The following is a 6,000-nucleotide window of genomic DNA, read 5'->3' on the forward strand; positions in this document are numbered from 1 at the left end:
TTTAGGAGACCAGGAGTCTGCAGGCAGAGTATGGCTCTAGGGGGAGGTCTGTCTTTGTCTATTTCAGCTTCTAGTAGCTGGCAATCCTTGTTTCCTTGACGATGTTCACGTGACAGCTGTCTTCTCCCATTTGTGCTTGCTTGTCATTCTGGCTGTAAAACCCAAACCAAATCCAGGGCCATCGAGTCCATTCCGACTTATCATGACCCTGTATGACTGAGTAGAACTGCCCCTGAGGGTTTTCAAGGCTGTAATCTTTCATAAGCAGATCGCCACATCTTTTTCCCACAGCTAGTTTTTTTTTTTTTAGTGATTTAGAACCGCCAACCTTTCGGATAGCAGCCAAGCACCGAACCACTGTGCCACCAGGGCTCCTTCCTCTGTCTGTGTTGCTTCTTATATCACTCAGAAAGGATTCGGTTTAGGACACACCCTGCAGGGATATGCCCTCATTAACATAACAAGGAAAACCCTATTCCCAGATGAGATTACATCCACAGGTACACACATATTTTGGGGGGACTCAATTCAGTCTATAATACTCCTCCAGGTCATTAGTTAATTAGAATAGTTGTTCTCAGAAGTTTCCCTGCTGTGAGCTTTTGCCACCTGATAGGAATTTAAACCAGTCACCAGGGTTGAAGGAAGACGTTTGATATATTGACCAAAATTGTCCACACTGCAAGGCATTGCCCTAGAGGTAAGGGATAGAGAGATGAATAAAACAAGATCACTGTCAAGGAATTCCCAGTATACTTAGGAAAGGAACATGTCAGCAAATACATGCCATTCAGGGCAAGTCACAGAATTTAAAGGGAAATTAGATACTTAAAAAAAAAGGGAGATTAGTAACTAGGCAGGCACAAAAGAGGGAGTGGTCAACTCAATCTGCAGCTGAGAAACACTTCAAAGAGAGGGGACACTTGAATTAAAATTTGAGGGATGAATAGGAGTTGGCCTGGCTAGCAAGCAGAAAAAGGGCTTGCTGTATCTGTGAAGGGATAGGGGTGTCCAGAGGCACAGGTGTAGGGAATATTGTGGTGAATTTGAGAAACTGTGGATAGCTCACCTTGTCTGGAAGCCTGAATTAGAGCATTAGAAAGGAGAAATTGAAGCTTAGGCTGAAAGGAGGGACCCGGCTCTATGTCCCGTCATTTCTTTCCAATTATCTTTAGCCTTGTTTAACTGAGATACAGGAAAGACCAACAATCCACTCTCTAAGCTGATGTCCAGCAGAGAAAAAACTAGTATGACCCTCAGTCTTTATGATACCATTCTTCACTTGGCCTGGAGTAGGGTCCACCTTTTCCCACCCCCTGGGAAGAGATGGGGAAAGCTACCACTCTACTTCCCTCAAGGTGAGATATTTGCAAGACTGATGATTTTCTTGTCTCTGTTTCTCTTTTATAGATTGGGGTGAGGTTGGGGTGGGGGCTGAGATGATGGTTGGGGGAAGTGAAACTGATTTGGCTGAATCTTAATAATTCCTAAAGGATGTGACTAGCTCTTTTTAGAATGTGAGGGCTCTGAATCCCCTCTTTGTCTTTGAGCTCCGGCCATCAACTCCAGGCCAATGGGAAAAGTCCACAACATCTTACTGTCTATTCCTCCATTTATAACGAACATTGCCAAAAAGGTCAGACAAAAGGCAAAATTCTTTTTTGGATATAATAACATTTTAGTCATGTGAAAGCCTTAGAGTTCATCTACTCCAACTCCCTTATTGTACCGATGAAGAAATTTAGTTCCAAAAGGAGGAAATGTATCACCCGAGCTCTCACAGCTAGTTAATGACAGCTCCAGCAGGAGAACCCATCCCTGGAGCCTTCTTTATACCACGCCATGCTGGTTTTTAAAGATCATCTGAGATAGCATTAACTTTCAGGTGGTGGTGTTGTTAAGTGCCATTGAGTAGATTCTGACTCAAAGCATTAAGGTTAGCCTGATAATAAACATAACTACTTTCATGATGCTTTCTAGAGTTTAAGAGGGAAGAGGAAATCCCATAAGGCATAGGTGGCATGACAGTCAAGCACTTGGCTGGTAATGGAAAGGTTGGCAGTTTGAACCCACCCAGGTGCTCTGTGGGAGAAAGACCTGGCAATCTGCTTCCAGAAAGATTACAGTCTAGGAAATCCTATGGGGCAGGTCTACTCTGTCATATGTGGTCACTATGAGTCAAAATCAACTCGATGGCACTTAACAACAACATAGTGATTAGCACTGTGGATTCTGACATCATCCAAACTTGATTTTTAAGTTATATTACATCACTTACTAGGTGTGTGACCTTGGGCAAGTTACTTTTCTCCTATAAAATGGAAATAATAATATCTGACTTTTTTTTTTTTTTAGTATTTTAAGGATTAAATGGAATCACGATTTTCAAGTGCCCAGCAGAGTAGATGTTTGATAAGTGAAAGCTACGAAAGTAGAAAGGGTGTGCACTGTTTATCTTCAGAGACATAGCATGAGTTTAGAGATTTATGTTGTATTGGCTTGCTTCCTAGGGCTGCGGCACTAGAGTACCACAAATTGAGTAGCTTAAAACAACAGAAATTTATTCTATCACCCTGGAGGCCAGGACCGTTCTCTCTCTGAAGGCTTTAGGGAAAGATCTTTCCCTGTCTTTTCCAGCTTCTGGTGGTCCCGGGCATTCCACGGCTTGTGGCAGCATAACTCCAATCTCTTCCTCCATTTTCCTATAGCGTTCTTCCCTGTGCATTTGTGTCTCTGTGTCTCTTCTCTTGTTTTTATGAGGACACCTGTCATGTTGGATTAGAGTCACTGTACTTCTGAAAAAGCAGCCACTGAAAACCCTATGGAGTACAGTTCTGTTCCAACACATATGCGGTTACCAAGGATCAGAATCAACTTGATGGTATCTGGTTACTGGTACTCCAGTATGACCTCATGTGAACGTAATTAATTACATCTGCAAAGATGCTATTTCCAAATAAGGTCATAGTCACAAGTCTTCAGGGTTAGGACTTTATGGGGTGGGGGGGACACATAAATCTACCCATAACAAGCTGATAGTGAAAGACTCATAACATATGCTAATAGTGAAAGCAAAACACGAGACTGGACTCAGTGTGGTAAGAGTGTTATATGAAAATAGTCTTGTAGACCTTAGGAACTTTGCTCTCAACAACCTCTGACTGTCATTTTTAGTAGGATCAGGAGGAAGTAAAACTCACGTAGTTGAGTTTCAGGTGCTTATTTCATTTAATCGTCAGCCTGACTATGAGATGTAGTGAGGAAAATATTGACACACCCATTTTATAGCTGAAGAAATTGATGCTCAAAGAAGTCAAGCAACCTGCCCAATTTTGATCTTTCTCACTCATTGTATTATATTTCCCTTAAAACTACGTTGGATAATTACGTTATTGAATTATTTTATGTTTGTAATTTTTTGGTGATGTAATATGTTTTCACTAATGGAATGTGTGCAGAATCATTAAATGTTGGTAATTTTTTGTTACATAAGATGGATTTTTATAAATGTTATGTGGTACACATATGTACCAGTGGGTTCAGAGGTAGGATAAGTGGAATGAGTCAGGGAAAAAAATCGTGAAGCTTTTGAAGACATGGGGTAACACATAAAGGCACTCTGCACTGGCTGCACATAATTGTTCAAGTTGCTTCTGCTTAGTGTCACACTCTTTGCCTCACTTTCTGGTTCCCTTGACAAGTAAATGCTTTCCAACCTGTTGGAGCTGGATGTCATTCGAGACCCCACTGACTCCTGGCTTGATCCTGACAAGAAAGGAGAGTCTTCCTCTTGTTACTGACTTTAATGTTACCTAATCCCGAAAACTGCAGCTTTCCAATAACACACAGGAAACCATAAATATACTTACAAGGCTCTCTCTCCATTCAAAAGCCCAAGAGGTGAAAAATGTAAATTGTACTTATGTGTACTGTTGGTCATACAGTACATCAAGGACTTGTGCACTGTATTATGCCTGAAAGTAACTTATTATCTTGAATATCACCTAACCCTGAAAACTACATGTCTTAGTTATCTAGTGCTGCTGTAACACAAGTGGGTGGCTTTAACAAAGAGAGATTTATTCTCTCACAGTTTAGGAGGCTAGAACTCCAAATTCAGGGAACCAGGCCTTCTCTTTCTCTGTGGGGTCTTGGGGAAAATCCTTGTCTCAAGCTTCCCCTAGGTCTAGGAGGTTCTCAGTGCAGGTACCCTGGGTCAAATGTATGCGCTCTGCTCCTGGCTCTTCTTTTTGGTGGTAATTAGGTCCCCCTCTCTCTGCTCTCTTCTTTCTCCTTTTATGCCTTGTAAGATAAAAGATGATACAGGCCACACCCCAAGGAAACTCCCCTTATATCAGATCAGCACTGTGACCTGAGTAAGGGTGTTGCATTCCGCCCTAATCTAATATGACCTAATCCTGCCTCATGAACATAATGGACAGGTCACTCCCGAATGGGACCATAACCACGGGCATAGAAGCTAGGATTTACAACACATCACAAAATGGAGGATAATCAGATCACAAAATGAAGGACAACCACACAGTACTGGGAATCATGGCTTAGCCAAGTTGACACATATTTTGGGGGGACACAATTCAATCCATGGCACTGCACCTTCCCAACAACACACAAACCCTTTGCTGCCGAGTCAATTCCAACTCATGGTGACCCTACAGGACAGAGTAGAACTGTCCCATAGAGTTTCCAAGGAGTGCCTGATGGATTCGAACTGCTGACCTTTTGGTTGGCAGCCGTAGCTCTTAACCACTACGCTACTGGAGTTTCCCAACAACACACAGGAAATAGTAAATATACTTACAAGGCTTATCTCACTGTACAAAAGCCCAAAGAAACAAAACTTTTGCACAGTCACTCCTCCAGGATGCAGCACCTCATACACTAACCTCGCAACCCAGGAAGTTCGCTGATGAACTTTCTTCTGTTTTACATCGTCACGCAAGTCACCTCCCCAATGCCAGCATATGCACTGTAAGTGGTTAAAAAAAAATAAAAAAGCCTCCCCAGAAGTCCCAGAGGCGGAAAATGGAAGTGGTACCTGTACGTACCAGTAAGGGTGAAAAAGTTAAAACGTATGTCTTTTATGTTCTTAAAACAAACCCATTGCTGTCAAGTCGATTCCAGCTCACAGTGACCCTATAAGACAGAGTAGAACTGCTCCATAGGGTTTCCCAAGAGCACCTGGTGGATTTGAACTGCTGACCTTTTGGTTAGCTGCCGAACCCTTAACCACGATGCCGCCAGGGTTTCTATGTTGTTAAGTGTCTTTAAGATCGTGATCTTCAGAATAAGAGGACTTACCGATCCTTGTGAAGGGTCTACAAGAGATTGGGTTTCTTGGTGGCATCTCTTTTTAAATTTTCATGAGGCAATAGTACCATTCTCTTTGTTGTTGTTGTTTAATTTTAATAAGTTTAAATCCTTGAGGGGCACAGCATCACACGGATTCAGTGTCCAATGCCCTTAGTAGGAAGGTTGCTTTGGAATTTGTCACAAACCCTGCCACTGTTTTAATGGGTATGAGTTACCTCTCCCCAGATTACTCTGCTTTTGTTAGGTTTGCCACCAGGAGCCGTTCACTGTGTTGTTCTTTACTTTGTACATATAAGCACATCACTTACCTAAATAGAATTCAGTTTCATCTGGGGCATAAATATCTTCAATTTTTTTTTTAATTATTTTATTTTTGTTGTTAAGAATATACACAGAACATACACCAATTCAACAATTTCTACATGTACAATTCAGTGACATTGATTATATTCTTTAAGGTGTGCAACCATCCTCTCCCTCCTTTTCTGAATTGTTCCTCCCCCATTAACACAAACTCACTGCCCCTTAAGCTTGCTATCTAATCTTTTGAGTTGCTACTGTCAATTTATATACCTTCAATTTTAGAAGAGTGTTTTACTCCCTCTAATTCTGGAGACCCTGTTTATAGCCAGCAAAAATAGTCTTGGATCACAGCCTTCCAGACAT

At 41.7% G+C, this 6,000-nt stretch overlaps 1 pseudogene; it reads right to left on the reverse strand.

Moving 5' to 3' along the window:
* Positions 1-5,435: 5,435 nt before the first annotated feature.
* On the reverse strand, positions 5,436-6,000 carry LOC126068092 (60S ribosomal protein L35a-like; annotated as a pseudogene).

This window comes from Elephas maximus, chromosome 26 (assembly GCF_024166365.1).
Source record: "Elephas maximus indicus isolate mEleMax1 chromosome 26, mEleMax1 primary haplotype, whole genome shotgun sequence".
Lineage (NCBI taxonomy): Eukaryota > Metazoa > Chordata > Mammalia > Proboscidea > Elephantidae > Elephas > Elephas maximus.